Genomic DNA, 15,469 nt, shown 5'->3' on the forward strand with positions numbered 1-15,469 from the left:
ATTTGTCTCTATTATTATGTTGACAGATAAACAATAATTGATATTAAGTCACTGAAATAATCTTGGGTTTTGAATAGATATTTACAAACGTTTTTCAATTACTACAGCGCGAGGTGATAAGCAAACATGTCGGTCAAATAGAGAGAAAGCGGAGGTCCAGATGGGCAATGCATGCTGGGAGTTATATTGTTTGGAACACGGGATCCAGCCCGATGGGCGCATGCCCAGTGATACGACTGTAGGTAGTGGAGACGACTCGTTCAACACGTTCTTTAGCGAGACTGGTTCAAGGAAACACGTGCCGAGCCGAGGTCACTTTTTGTTGGCCTACTGTCGTTGGTAAATATCTCTTTCTGCGTATAAATCTTTCAATTGGTCCGCAAATCTCAATGTATATCAGGAAATTACATGTAGCAATATTTGCCACGGGTCAAAAAGTAGCAAGTTTAGCCGACATCATGTTTTGTTTCAGACGAAAAAAAGGGTAAAATTTGATAACGACACCAATGATAAATACATTGTTAGAAGTACATGTACTTTTATAATAAAAAAGATTGAAACAGTTTCATCAATTAAACATAAAACTCCTACACAGTGGTCTCCTTTTGACTCGCTTCACATATCATTGTGAGGAGTTTGTTTCTTCATGTGTACTAAATTTTTGAAATAATAATTGATATTGGACCTAAAACAGTAACAACAAAGTCACTTATTTTATGAATAATGTATTAAAGTTCTATTTTTCCAAGTTTAATTTTCAAACAAGCGGTTTATTTCTACAAGACTTTTGGCATACAAGACTTTTGGCACACATAAGTAGCCTTCAACCAACCTTTTGATAGGGAGAACAAACTAAACATTTTTTTGTTTAAATCTATTTAAATTACAATTATCTTTTTTTTAATATAGTTTTAGTATATGTTCAACAATTAATGTATGTTAACTTTAACTAAAGAGATTATTTTATTCTGCAGACGAGGTCCGTGTTGGTAAATATAGGCAGCTATATCATCCGGAGCAACTTATAACCGGAAAAGAAGACGCTGCTAACAACTATGCTAGAGGTCATTTTACCGTAGGTAAGGAGCTTATCGACGAAGTCCTTGACCGACTTCGTAAGATGACCGATCAATGCACGGGTCTGCAAGGATTCCTTGTGTTCCACAGCTTCGGCGGAGGCACAGGGTCTGGATTTACATCTTTGCTTTTGGAAAGACTTAGCGTGGACTACGGGAAGAAATGTAAGCTAGAGTTTGCCGTGTATCCGGCTGCAAAAGGTGGCAACAGCTGTCGTGGAGCCCTATAATGCCGTCCTCACCACCCATACAACTTTAGAACACACAGACTGCGCGTTCATGGTAGATAATGAGGCGACCTTTGACATCTGCAATAAGAGACTTGACGTGGAGCGCCCCTCGTATTTAAATCTGAACCGATTGATTGGTCAGATTGTAAGTTCAATCACTGCCTCGCTAAGATTTGATGGAGCTCTAAACGTTGATTTAACAGAGTTTCAGACGAACCTGGTTCCTTTTCCAAGAATTCATTTCCCGTTGACGACATACTCCCGATCATATCAGCTGAGAAAGCCTATAATGAACAGCTTTCAGTGTCCCAGATTGCTAACGAATGTTTCGAACCAGCAAACCAAATGGTGAAATGTGATCCTCCGCTAGGAAGTACATGGCGTGTTGTATGCTATACAGAGGTGACGTGGTTCCTAAAGATGTCAACGCTGCAATCGCCGCAATAAAGACGAAGAGAAGTATCCAGTTTGTTGACTGGTGTCCAACTGGTTTTAAAATAGGCATTAACTACCAGCCACCTACTGTGGTTCCCGGTGGAGACCTTGCCAAAGTACCAAGAGCTGTCTGCATGTTGAGTAATACAACTGCCATAGCCGAAGCTTGGTCTAGACTGGACTACAAGTTCGACCTTATGTACGCCAAGAGAGCGTTCGTCCACTGGTAAGAGATTAGTGTATTCAACATCAGCAATTAGAGATAATTCTTTTTATTTAATGTTAAATTTAAACATACTTGGTCCTCCCTCGGAAGTGTGACACTGTTTGCGTTTAATCTTGACTTTTTTAAATCGCGACGGAAGTAATTTTGGAAGCATTTCCATAGTCAAAAAGTGAAACATGAATACGATGACGTTGTTTTTTACTATTTTTAATTTGAAGCTTTTATCTTAATTTTAAAATTTGTAAACATACGAACAATTCTTTGTTTTATGTAGTCTATGCAAGAACCAACATTAAAATCAATGAAATTTGTATGTCAAAACTCCCTATATGCATGAACTCGTACATTTGTACAATCTTTTTCTCCGACCATAGTTATTGCATTTCCACATTCATTTTCTAGGTATGTAGGCGAAGGGATGGAGGGGGGTGAATTCGCCGGGGCGGGAAAACTCGTGTCCTAAAAAAGATTACGAAAGTTGGTACGTTTCCCTTACAAACAGGGGAAAATGAAAATAACTAATCGGAGAATTAAAACATATTTTTAAGCCGAGGGGGTGATCCTGAATTTTAATTTTTAATTTTAGCGGGAAAACTCGTATAATTTGGGAATAAAAAATACATCTTACGTTTGGTTTTACTAGTTTTAGTCAATATTCAAATTGTCATTTTAATTTTCATTGATAGTATAAACTTTTGATAAATTATTGCTTTTTAGAAGAAAAGTTTCCCTTTTATAACATTTGACTTCCTTGGGATAATTTATCTTAAGCGGGTGATTTTAAAGGCAATGGGTTTTTTGCTTCTTTTCCTCCAAAAAAAAAATTTTTGGGACGATCCCAAGGGCCCACACATTACCCGGAAGAAGAAGAAGAAGAAAAAAAAAAGAAGCGAAAACACGAAAGACGACAAAATCCAATTTTGTGGTCCCTTCGTGTTTTCGCATTTTGAAAGAAAAAAGAAGCAAAAATACGACATGGTGTAAATCAGCCACTATAGATCTTAACATGCCAGATTTCGTGTCAATCGCAGCTTTTCGTCCCTTTCCATAAGTCTTCGGACACAATAGTATGAATACACAGAACGGATACAGTATTTAAGTCTAATCTTCGCTAAGAAACTAAAAAATTTCTTTAAAATGTATAGTAATACGCACATTTTTTTTTGCTTTTCATGAACTTTCGGCTTTAGAAATAATGTTTCCGCAACAGTGATTTTATAGCCAAATAAAATCACTGTGAGGAATTGCGCATCCAATCGATTCTTTAATAATTGTGCCTGATTTGTTTCCGTACTTATTTCCGTTTAATGGTTAAGTCACTTGTTTTAACATAGATCGTCAAAATAGTGATTTTATTGCATATTTACAAAAAACTTTCGGTCCTTCTATGGTAAATAGAGAAAACTGAGGGTCGTGTAAGAATGATGAGTGTTACGTATTACTGGAGTATACCGTATTATAAGACCGTCTAGACGATTGCTACTCAAGAAAAATAACTGTCATTTGTCACGGTTCATATCGTAATATACGTCTCGAAGGTGCCCGCCTAATGGGACGTAACGAGGGTTGTATTTGCTCTCCAACGAAAACATGTATACATAAATTTTCAAGATTCAAGAAGTTAAAACATTTTCCATGCCTCTTAAAATTTAGTTATATCTATTATCTATTTTCAGCCTTATGTGGTTACAAGTTGAAATACATTACAAATACAAACGTTGAATGATCTTATTACCCCCACCACATACTTTGAAGATTGTGGTAATATTTATAAGTTATAAGCAAAACTAAAGAATGATTGAATGTTTGTTTAAGTCAATTAATTCAAAATAGTACCAAGAGGAATTTCATTAATCTCCAATAAAATTTCATTAAAAACACCTGAGATAAACATGACATCCCCAAAATAAAATCTCACATAAATCATATAAAATCATTGAAACGGAACGCATTTGGAAATAGACAAGAATTGATATAAAAGGTAATAACTTAATTTGGACTTGACTGGAAATTTTTTCTTTAGAGTAATGTCCATCTTAATTTACAAACATCAACTTGATAAGAAAACAAAATTAAATTTTCTGTGGATCAAAATATTTAATTGCTATTATAGGACAATTAGAATTAATCTGCTTTATTGGAAACTGACATTTTTCTTTTATTTTTTTTATACAGTACCTATCAAGCTATGAAAAAATAGTCTCATGAAAAATGAAAACCGATTTAAACGTTTTAAGAAAGTCATCAAAGCACATTTATATGTTTTATCAAAAAATTTGAAGTTGGATTTTCGTAAATAGACAATATAAAATGAACATTTCCGCGGGAGCAGATTGATATATTCCACACAAATACACAGTACTGCTTTTAAATAAACGGTGTAATGTTTCATATACCGCTTTTAAAAATGTAAAAATATGGAGAACATAATAATATTTTTATGTATTCATATTCTATTGAAGTCTGTACAAATATATCGATATATGTAACTACATCTTTCTTTGCAAACATTGGAAATATTTGGGGCAGTTTTAAAAGCATATGGATTGTTCTCCCTTTCCCTGCGTACTAAATAATAACCCAGTTCAATTTTACTTCCTTTATATTATTTTCGGAAAAATGTTTTACTTAATGATTCAAAGTTTAAGTGGTGAAACTTTTGGTTTAAGCTGTGAAACCATTAAATGTCATATAGACGGATTAAATAAAGCTTATATAGAAATGAAAGCATTTACGATATGTTTCAAGACTCCCGCCGGAAGCGCGAAGCCGCCCTTTATTGCGCGCAGAAAGGGTAGGTGTAGTTTTGTGTTGATTGACCTTATGTGTCAATTATACAGCTGCATATGTCGAGACACGGCTTAATGTGAATGTTAAAGACATTATAACTTTTTTTAATGAGAAAGACACGGTCACACTATAAAGTTATTGCAGAAAAACATGTGATATAATTAAAGTGATAAAAAAATAATAAAAAATTGGTGCAATTTTACATACCGTATTGATGTGTTAATAATTTTTATCTGTGTAAAAACGTGTATGTGTAGTCAAAAGATCGGACGTTTTGTTTCTAAGGAGATGTTTTCACTTTAAAATGGAAGTCTCGGGACGAAAGAAACTTCTGCTATATCATGCCAGCCATGTCAGCGTGACGGTGATACTGAACAAGCAGAGGCTATTGTGAGAATTGTAACGAGTTTATATGTTCATCATGTATCAAGGCACACCGGAAGTTGGCTGTTACCACAAATCACGTGATTAAATCCAAAGATGAAATGCCGACATTTCAGACACAAAGCGACACATGCACTGAACTCTGTGATGTTCATGTAAACGAAATAGTAAAGTTTTATTGCCAAGAGCACGACAGCGTTGGATGTGGAGATTGTATGGTACTTCAACATACCTCTTGCAAGGTTCAGCTTGTTTCAGATATATCTAGTAATTATGACAACAATGTGGACCTTGTTTTAATTAAACATAGAATTGATAACCTCATGAAAAACCTTGCTTCATGTAAAGAAAAAATAAAATGCAGTTTGAAAGCAGCGGATAAAATAAAGACTGAGGTCGTCAAAGAAATAAAGCTATTCCGAAAAGAAATGGATGATTATCTAGACAAAATGGAAGCAGATCTTTTACAAAAGGTTAATGAAATGAATGATAGAGATGTATCTTCACAGAAAAAGCTTCAAAATCAGTGCGAGGCATTATCTGATGAATTGAAAGAAATTCAAAGAAAATTGGACCAGTGTAAAGACAATGTCAACAATTTGTTTGTGACATCTAAATGTGTACAGAGAAAATTGGAAAAATGTCAAAACATTAATGAAACCATTTCAGCCAAAAGTCAGATAAACACTTTAAATTTTTAAGCATCGGAAGACTTCGATACTTTGAAGCAACATAACACTCCCTTCTGCAGTCTTACAACACAAGTAAAAACATTTTTAGGGCAATGCAAGAAATGTATTAATGACATGAAGGCACGTTTTGTTAATAAAGTAAATTGCCAGGCAGAAAACGAAGGAAATTGTTCTATTACAGGAATTGTGATACTATCTGAAGCTGAAATTCTGTTAGCAGACGCCAGAAACAAATCGTTAAAAGTTTTAAATTACAGAGATAATCAAGTCACCTCAGCATTGAAATTGTCAGATTTTCCCTTTGACATAACCACTATCAGTTCATCATCTGCTGCAACATGTTTACCAAATAAAGGCAAAATCTTGTTTGTGAATACGCAAAATGGTTTGACTGAAAGTCACAGTCTGGATGTCAGGAAAAGATGTAACTCTATACACCATCGCAATGGTATATTGGCAGTGTCCTTTGTTAAACCTCCCGCTGTTCAGATATTGGATATGGAAGGTCAGATCCTTCATGAGGTTAAAGATGCAAGCATATTGAAATATCCACGATTTGTTTATCTAGGTACAGAATATGATAATATGTTTGTGTCTGACAAAGACAACCATGTCGTGTACAAATTTACACTCCAGGGAGAACTGATAACTCAAAATAAAACCGATAATAATGATAAACCAGCAGGCTTAAAAGTTACAAACTGCGGATGTGCTGTTGTTTGTTATCCAAAAAAGAGCGATTTGCTCGGAGTCATTGTACCTGATACATGTAGGAGAGAGATTCTGCCTTTCAATGTGCAGCATGTATTGGAGCCACTTTATGTCGACATTTCTGAAGCGCAAAATAAAATGTTTATCAGTGAATTACCGACTTCTGTGGACTGCAATTTCATTAAAATATTTGACTTAAAGTAAAATTTAGGGCTTTGTCAGAAAATCAATCTGTTTATTCATTGGTGTGAATATTGTTTGTGTGTTTGACTAGTGTCCCTGCCAACGTGTGATAAAGTTTCAAAGTGTCAAAGTTTCTTTATAATATCTTCAGTTTATCTTTATTGAGACACTATATACACTTTACGAAAAGGGAGGATAGGATTAATAAGAGTAGTCACACAGATAAATGTTTTGTAAACAGCACTAATAGCATTTATTCAATGTTATAAATTGTGTTGTAAATAAACAGAATTTTTTTACTTTATATATTTTGTAAAAATATATCTCCCCACATTATAGACGTTTAATGTGACACAATTATGTTCAGCATTAATTCAATGTTATAAATGATATTTATGTGGTACATATACTGCACGCTTTTTCACTGGATATAATTTTTAAACAGATGTACCATAGTCATTACGTTATAGAGAAAGAAAAAAAAAACACATTAATTATGCGACACAATTATGTTCAGTATTTAGTCTTAGGTTAAAATGTGTTTTGGTTCTTTGAAAATTGCATGCCGTCAATGGAAATCTGCTATTAACTGTAATATTTTATGTTTTAGGGTTCGAGTGTCCCATTTTATAATTTAATGTATATTCTTAGTGGAATACCACAATCAATATATAAATTATGCACAAGTTATCCTGAGTTAACAAATATATATTAAAAAAGTAACAATTATTTCTAGTGAAAAGCTACAATGTTATATAATCCAATGCATGTTTTAAATTTAATTTCATATAATGAAAATACTTTTAGTTTAAAAATTTAAAAATTACAATTTTGTTTTTTATTTTATATTTTACAAAGATGAGCTTTCAAAAATAAAATTATAATTATTCTGAACAATGAAGAATTTTGTTGTGTTTTAATTAGAGTATGTTACCACATTTTCTTATTTCTTGCTTTGATTTTGATAACAAGTATAAATTTTGACATTTGTATTCGTTGTATTAGATCTGAATAAAAGCAACAAAAATATGATTTTTGTTTCGTTTAATAAAGAAGACCCTACCCGAAACATCACGCAAGTTTCTCACTTTGTGTATCGTGATTAATTATAAATTACAAATATAAACGCGCGCGTGTGTGTTTGGAATTGTTAACCCTCACTACCAGAAAGAGACCAAATGAGCGAGAAAGATATAAATGATGTATTACAAAAGTATATTTTATCCTAATAAACTGCAGACGCTTGACACGTACTCGTACTTTTACTCGTACCCTATATTTTTTTTTCAACGGATTTTCTCTAATTTTGAAAAGTGACACCTTCTCGTCATTAAATGACCAACCCATGCGTAAAAAATTGACCCCTTTTAAAAATCAACTATAAGCAGGTCATATTTGAAAATTGGTAACAGTTAAATGATATTGAAAAATATGGTCATAAAAAAAAACAGTAAAAATTTCTATATTCCTTTTTAAATTTTAGTGATAACATTAAAATTTTCTTTATTAAAATGGAAACCGGAGAAAATAAATTTTGCCAATTCACGACAATACTTTTTAATAATGGGCTGTAAAATTTATTATTAGGAACTAAAAAAACATTGGATGAGAATTGTAATGCTTTGGTTTTTTTTGCCCATCCCCGGGATCGCCCCCCTAGTATAATTGAATGTCTCTACTGGTTATTAATATTTAAACGGAAAGTCTATCTACCTCTCTTAGAATGCATATTCTAATACAGCGGTTCTATATTTCATTCTCATAACTTTGTACCACACTGATCAGGGGAAGTAACTGCCACAAAAGGTTTGTAGTGTGTCAGCATTGGTTACTTCCCCTGATCAGAGGGGCAGGTGCCTTGCCTCGTTATGTTTGTGCACTAATGTTTCTGCCAAGCGTTTCCTCAATACAATCAGAAGTTTAACTTAATTGTAACGAATCGTTCAAAATGACCCTATTTTGATGACAATTGAACGACTGATCAGTTTTAAAAGGTTTTAAAAAAGAAAGAAAAAAGGAAGAAAGAAAAAAACAGCAACAACAACAAAATATGTATAATTGCTAGTAAGGTCCATTCAAAGACCCATTGAGATTACTGTCTGGAGCTTCAGTTTAAATATATTACGCTTATGAGATTATAACTTTAAAACTGCAAATGTAATTCAACACATTTTGACTGATATAGTGCATAATACATCAAACAAAGTCATAGATCAATCTTAAAAGAATAATAAAGATTTCGATAAAATTTTATAAGCACATATCTCACAATTGTTTATTCATGTTCTTTAAAATTACATCATAAAATTAAGTGTCATATTTCAAGTATAGAATCATCTTAATTTTGAGAATAAACACAAATCATGAAGAATTTATTTTGAAACCTTACTGGTTTGGGAGATAAACTCGGCCGAAAATCAGTGTTTTGGGGGCATATTTCATTTATTTGTTTTCGTATTCTGATGAAGGTTGCACCATAATAAACTTCAGCTCTTCGAATTTCCGGTATCACCATAAAATTTATATTTAGAAACATAAAAAACATTTTGAGAGGCCCTGGAATTGGTACGTAAAAAGGATATTTTTAACGCGCGCAAGTAGATAATTCCGGCTCTTTGTTTTTCTTCTTAAATGAGTAAGTTAAAACGTAAAATAACATTTTTAGACATTTTATTATTACTTTGCTGTTCATTTATGTCAAATAAAAAATATTGTTACCAAAATTCTTGAGCATTACATTAGTATAAATTAATGAATATCTATGATAACACGATATTTATATGCAACGTACTATGTAACATATAAATCATTTTTACGTAAAAACACATGCATTACCATTTATTAACGTATGACGAAATATGTAGTTAAAGAATTAGTGATTCAAATTTATATTTGCTTAGCTTAACAGAGTGCAGAAGAAATTAATTTAGTGGTATTCAACCTACACAATAACATATAAAAGGAGCATTTTAACATTAGTCTTTCAATCCCTTCCACTTAAAGATTACAATTGTGTAATCAGCCTTTTTTCTGAGTTAGCAAGAAAAAGGTGAGTCTGAATTTCATTTACAAAATGTATGCGTAAACGTCGTCTGCTTTACCGGTAATCGCCTTATCGTCAATATATAAAAGTACCCCTGTGCGGGCCTCAAAATGAGCATCTGCTGCACATGCGCCACAACAAAGGGATTCCCGTACTTTTTATAGGCATGTTTTTTTAAAACCAAAAAGGAAATCTGGAATTTTTTAAAAAAAACTACAAACTTTTACAAAATTTCAGATATTTTTCGAAATTCCACGATAGAATGAAATGGGGAGTTGAAGTTTTAAAAAATTTCCGATAAACTCGATTAAATTTTAAAAGCCGAGTTTTCAACCGCCGAAATTTTTCCCAACCCTAAAATTCACTTTCCGTGTGAATTCCAGATTTGACATATTTCTTTCGTCTTTTTTCTTCTTAAAAAATCTTAGCTTAAAAAACTATTTATTTATAATATATACATTTACATAATAAGGTACATAAAATAAAACTTACGGGGTGAGAAGGAAGCTTGTAAAGCTTTTTTGAAACTCTCTCCGTAATCAGTATTTAACAAATTTTATATACATGGTTACAAAATATTAAAATATATAAGCTAAGCTTTACATATCATATCGACTTGTGCTTGCTTTCTTACGTAAACATTCTATATTAAGTATTCGTGAACTTAATTTAAGATCCATTACTGTTCGATTTGAGGTAAAAGCATGAGTAAGAATTCAGTTTTAAAGGGATACATTGCTAAGTTTAGCGTGTGATCTACTTAACTAGTATGTTTGAATTTTTTATGATTATAAATCATTGAAGAAGAACAAAAAAGGTCAAAGAAGAAGGAATATAGGGAACAGGAGAGAGAAAGAAAGTCAATTTACTTCTATGAAGTTGAGAGGCGCTTTTTCTTTTATAAAACGCATATTATTTTACATGTATATCAAATATTTTTGCTTTTGTATATATTTATGTATACGTCAGACAATTGTTTCATTTAGAGCATATGTAAGTGAATTATCTGGAGATCTTATTACCTTTATAAATTAATAAACAAATATAACCTTTAAATTTTCTTTTTTCTATTATTGTTTGGCATGTGGTTTGGATCTATTTGACTGTTAATAACAATGTAAAAACACTTAACTTAACAAATGCAACTAACATTAGACGTTATTAGCTATTTATCTAACATTATCATTATACATGATATACATTATCAAGGTTAAGTAATAGAAAGAGCACCGAAACACGAGGCTATCTGATTTGTACGAGGGGGCGTAGCCCCCGAGTATAAATCAGATTGCCAAGTGTTTTGGTGTTCTTTCTCTTTTGTATCATAGTCAAAAATAAAAGCACGTTCCCTGTATCACAATATGAAACCCCGGCAAAAATGAACCAATGAACGAGCATCTGGATATGACATTTCTGTCGCTTTCCCTTTCTCTGCCGTCACAATATGTAAACCCCAGCAAAAATGAGCCAATCAATGGTCATGCTCTGGAGTGCGGGTAACTAATACCCGCACTCCAGTTAACGCACTGTGCATGTATATGTAAACGATTTAACCCTGACACATTTTCAACAGAAAGGTCTCCAAACTATGATACAAGGAACAATTATGGTGGCTGATTTGTGCAATTCGTGTTTTCGCTCCGCGACCCCGCAAATCGAAAAGTCGAGAATTAAAAAGTTAAATCGGCGGGGTCGCGGGACGAAAACACGCTATAAAGCGAGGGCGCGAGGCGAAGTTTAATAAATAAAACTTCGTCCCGCGGGGGTGCGGGGCGAGATTTAAGAGATAAAATTGCAGAGGCACGGAGCGAAAAAACGCTAATTAATGACCCCGCTAATAAGCGTGTTTTCGCTTAGTGTCCCCGCCATTTTAACTTGTTAATTATCGACATTTCGCTTGGCGGGGTCGCGGGAGGAAAACACGCTAATTAGCGGGGACGCACGGCGAAGTTTTATTTTATTAAACTTCGCCCGGAGCCCCCGCTACTTAGCGTGTTTTCATTCCGCGACCCGCCCTTTTATTTCTTAAATCTCGCTCCGCTCCCCTGCGGGAAGAAGTTTTATTTATTTAACTTCACCCCGCACCCTCGCTAATTAGCGTATTTTCGCTACGCGCCTCCGCCATGTTAACATGTTAATTCTCGACTTATCGCTTGGCGGGGTCGCGGGGCGAAAACACGAATGGCACAAATCAGCCACCATAAACAATATCCAAAATTTATCAATGCTGATATCAAGCATAAAGCAGATATTGTTACCATGTACTTGCTTTAACTCATATGACACTAGATTACTAATTTGTCATACATGTTCCGATTATATATTACATTGTAAGAGATATGCATCAGGCAGATTGTTTTAAGTTATGACTTTATTTTGTTACTTCCTCATTGATATAGTAACAAGGAGATACAACTTTTCACAAATGGAATACGACGTTTGACAATGTCATGATGATATTTCTTCGTGACCATTATCTCCTACTCTGAGTTTAATGGTCATTTCCTCTCTTCTTGGTATTTGTGGCAGAAATGAATCACTTACATACATAAACTTGCATGGAAAACAAATTTCTTTTTCTAGAAATATTTAGAAACTTGCAAGTCTATTCCATTCATGCATACAAATAATTGCGAACTAATATGAATCACCAAATCTAAACATATATATGTGAATTATAAAATACCATAAGGGTTAACTTCTAATCTTAAACTTTGGGCTTTATGGGGATTCTTATTTGTCTCTATTATTATGCTGATAGGTAAACAATAATTGATATTCAGTCACTGGAATAATTTTGAGTTTTGAATTGATATTTAAAAACGTTTTTACTAGAGCGTGAGGTTATCAGCATACATGTCGGCCAAGCCGGGGTCCAGATTGACAATGCAGGCTGGGAGTTATACTGTTTGGAGCATGGTATCAAGCCCGATGGGCGCATGCCCAGTGATACGACTGTAGGTAGTTGAGACGACTCGTTCAACACTTTCTTTAGCGAGACTGGTTCAGGGAAACACGTGCTGAGATCACTTTTTGTTGACCTCGAGCCTACTGGCATTGGTACATATCTCTTTTTTCGTATGAATCTCTCAATTGGTCCCCAAATCTCAATGTATATCAGGAAATTACATGTAGCAATGTTTGCCACTGGTCAAAATGTAGCAAGTTTAGCCGACATTATGTTTTGTTTTAGACTGAAAAAAAGGAAAAGTTTGATATCGAACCAATGATAAATAGTAAATACATTGTTGGAAGTACATGTACTTTATAAAAAAGATATAAACAGTTTCATCAACTTAACAACAAACTCCTATACTCAGTGGTCTCCCTTTGCTTCGCTACACAGATCATTGTGAGGAGTTTGTTCCTTCATGTGTACTAATTTTTGTACATGTAATAATAATTGATATTGGACCTAAAACAGTTACAACAAAGTCAATTATTTTATGAATAAATAAAAGTTCTATTTTTCCAAGTTTATTTTTCAAACAAGGGATTTATTTCTACAAGACTTTTGGCATGCACGACTTTTGGCACACATAAGTAGCCTTCAACAAACTTTTGATAGGGAGAACAAACTAAAAAGATTTTTTTTAGAATCTATAATTATTACAATTATCATTTTGTTAATATAGTTTTTAGTATATGTACAACAATTAATGTACGTTAACTTTTAAAAAGAGATGACTTTATTCTGCAGACAAGGACCGTGTTGGTAAATATAGGCAGCTATATCATCCGGAGCAACTATAACCGGAAATGTAGACGCTGCTAACAACTACCCTAGAGGTCATTTTACCTTAGGTAAGGAGCTTATCGACGAAGTCCTTGACCGACTTCGTAAGATGACCGATCAATGCACGGGTCTGCAAGGATTCCTTGTGTTCCACAGCTTCGGTGGAGGCACAGGGTCTGGATTTACATCTTTGCTTTTGGAAAGACTTAGCGTGGACTACGGGAAGAAATGTAAGCTAGAGGTTGCCGTGTATCCGGCTCCAAAGGTGGCAACAGCTGTCGTTGAGCCCTATAATGCCGTCCTCACCACACATACAACTTTAGAACAAACAAACTGCGCTTTCATGGTAGATAATTAGGCGACCTTTGACATCTGCAATAAGAGACTTGACGTGGAGCACCCCTCGTATTTAAACCTGAACCGATTGATTGGTCAGATTGTATGTTCAATCACTGCCTTGCTAAGATTTGATGGAGCTCTAAACCTTGATTAACAGAGTTACAGACGAACTTGTTTTTTTTCCAAGAATCCATTTCCTGTTGACGACATACTCCCCGATCATATCAGCTGAGAAGTGCTTATAATGAACAGCTTTCAGTTTTCCCAGATTGCTAACAAATGTGTTTCGAACCAGCAAAACCAAATGGTGAAATGTGATCCTCGCTAGGGAACTACATGGCGTGTTGTATGCTGTACGGAGGTGACGTGGTTCCGAAAGATGTCAACGCCGCGATCGCAAGACAAAGAGAAGTATTCAATGTGTTGACTGGTGTCCAACTGGTTTTAAAATAGGCATTAACTACCAGCCACCTACTGTGGTTCTCGTTGGAAACCTTGGCAAAGTACCAAGAGCTGTCTGCATGTTGAGTAATACAACTGCCATAGCCGAGGCTTGGTCTAGACTGGACCACAAGTTCGACCTTGTGTACGCCAAGAGAGCGTTCGTCCACTGGTAAGAGATTATGTATTCAACATCATCTTATCAGCAATTAGAGCTCTTTAATTCATTTAATGTTAAATTAAACACACTTGGTCCTCTCTTGAAAGTGTGAAACTGTTTGCGTTAATCTTGACTTTCTTTAATTGTGATGGAAGTAATTTTGGAAGCTTTTTTATAGACAAGAAGTCAAACATGAACACAATGACGTTATTTTCCAGCTTTTATCTCAATTTTTAAATTTTTAAACATACGCACAATTCTTTTTTTTATGTACTCTATGCAAACAACATTATTAAAATCAAAGCAATTTGCATGTAAAAACTACCTATATGCATGAACTATACGGACATTTGTACAATGCTACTTCTGTAACCATAGTTATTGCATTTCCACATTCATTTTCTAGGTATGTAGGCGAAGGGATGGAGGAGGGTGAATTCGCCGAGGCGAGGGAAGACCTCGCTGTCCTCGAAAAAGATTACGAAGAAGTTGGTATCGATTCCACTTACGAAGCAGAAGATGAAAATGAAGAGTACTAGTCGGAAGAATTAACACATAGTTTTAAGCCGACGGTGGTGATCCTGACATTTTAATTAATTAATAGCGGAATACTCGTATATATTTGGACGATAAAAATACATCTTACGTTTTGGTTATTATTTTATTTAGTCAATATTAAAATTGTCATTGTATATTTTCATAGATATGTATATACTTTTGATAAATTATTGTCTTTTCAGAAGTAATAAGTTTTGTTGTATAACAGTTATGACTTTCCCTTGGCATAATTGATCTTTATAGCGGCTGATTAACGCCATATCGTGTTTTCGCTTCTTTGCCTCAAAAAAAATAAAAAAAGCGAAAACACGAAAGACGACAAAATCCAATTTTGTGGTCCCTTCGTGTTTTCGCATTTTGAGACAAAGAAGCAAAAATACGACTAGTCTGGATTACCTGCCCTTTTCTCTCCGTTCAATAAATATACTAAATTTTATAGTACGACGGGAACCAGACTAAAATACG

General features: G+C 34.2%; 1 pseudogene; it reads left to right on the top strand.

Moving 5' to 3' along the window:
• Positions 1 to 132: 132 nt before the first annotated feature.
• LOC132759979 (tubulin alpha chain-like) lies at positions 133 to 15,188 on the top strand (annotated as a pseudogene).
• The last annotated feature ends 281 nt before the right edge of the window (positions 15,189 to 15,469 follow it).

Source organism: Ruditapes philippinarum, unplaced genomic scaffold, assembly GCF_026571515.1.
Source record: "Ruditapes philippinarum isolate M1 unplaced genomic scaffold, ASM2657151v2 ctg6240_1_1_1_1, whole genome shotgun sequence".
Taxonomy (NCBI): Eukaryota; Metazoa; Mollusca; class Bivalvia; order Venerida; family Veneridae; genus Ruditapes; species Ruditapes philippinarum.